Below are 1,222 nucleotides of genomic sequence, written 5' to 3'. Positions count from 1 at the left end.
CTGGCTTTGACCTGGAATTTGTCACCCCTAACCTGCTGACCCCACCTACTCACAGGTAGAGAAGGCCAAAGTGATGGCTGAGACAGAGAAGTGAAGCATGGACAGCTTCTGTTCTAAGAGAGGCAAGAGATGAAGTTGAGCAGCAATTGGGCAGCTCTAGCAAAACTACAGCCCTGGGGCCACCACCAAGGTAGTGACAAAGGATGAAGATGAAAGGAAGGAATTTGAAAATAAAAGAAGTGATTACAGTGGCTTCTGAGTTCAGGGAATGCAAATAAGTGAAAAGGAAAAAGTTGATAATGAAAAGAGATCCTGGGATAAATGGGAAGAAGTAGGAGGTGGTAGTGGTATAGAAAAATCCTCAGGTCCCTGGACTGAAACCGCTCTGGTACAAACACCTCCTGCTTCAGTAATTGTGACAGAAATACCAGAAGTGGTGATGACTAGTGGTGTATATAGGCCTCCTGAGGTCAGGTTAACCACAAGAAAAACACCACAAGGACCTCCACAAATATATAGCAATACATAGTTCCCATCCCTGTAGTCCATTGCCAAGTATATAGGAAGCTGGAAGGATAAAGAAATGAAGAGTAGCTTTTGAGTAGTAAAGCACTACTTTACTACTCAAAGTAGGGATGAGGTTTCAAAAAACCAGGTCCTTTCAGCTAGACAGCCACAATGTGATGCTTGAAAATCAGAGAAGCAGGCGCACACCGTACAATTAAGGAATGGTCTTTTATAACCTTTCTAAGGTAACTAGACTGTGACTAACCACCATGAACAGCCACTTATCATCTGATCTCTGCTGGATCTACAGCAACTGATACAGACTCCTTGATATAAGTGACTGGCCCTATTGCACTGTGGAAGTTTGAAGGGTTACAACTGCTCTTTATGTCTATTGGATTTAGGGGAATTTCACTGTTATGTAAATTTCACAGATTCAGCAGTGTCTCTTCATAAGTATGCTGCAAATACAAAAACAAAAACAAAAACAATTACAGCCAGTGGTCACTTCAAAATCTTTCTATGCTCAGATACTGAACCTTGGTAAAGGTTGACTACCTCAGATTTGTTGCACTCATTGTGGACTTCGTGTGGATCACATCATTTAGAGAAGAAGATCTGTAGGTCAGGCCACAAGCTGGTGGCTCCAATGAAGGACCTCATTAAACTTTCAGGAGAGGCTGGCTGGCTGAAGCAGAAAGAGTGATTGTCTCTT

The 1,222-nt window shown here is 42.6% G+C and overlaps 1 pseudogene; it reads left to right on the top strand.

The window, feature by feature from the left end:
- The first annotated feature begins 268 nt into the window (after nucleotides 1-268).
- Nucleotides 269-529, top strand: LOC143662059 (protein CDV3 homolog pseudogene; annotated as a pseudogene).
- Nucleotides 530-1,222: the final 693 nt, after the last annotated feature.

The sequence above is a fragment of the Tamandua tetradactyla genome, chromosome 2, assembly GCF_023851605.1.
Source record: "Tamandua tetradactyla isolate mTamTet1 chromosome 2, mTamTet1.pri, whole genome shotgun sequence".
Lineage (NCBI taxonomy): Eukaryota > Metazoa > Chordata > Mammalia > Pilosa > Myrmecophagidae > Tamandua > Tamandua tetradactyla.
The sequence above is the reverse complement of the archived record's forward strand: the minus strand, read 5'-3'. Positions and strand labels throughout refer to the sequence as shown.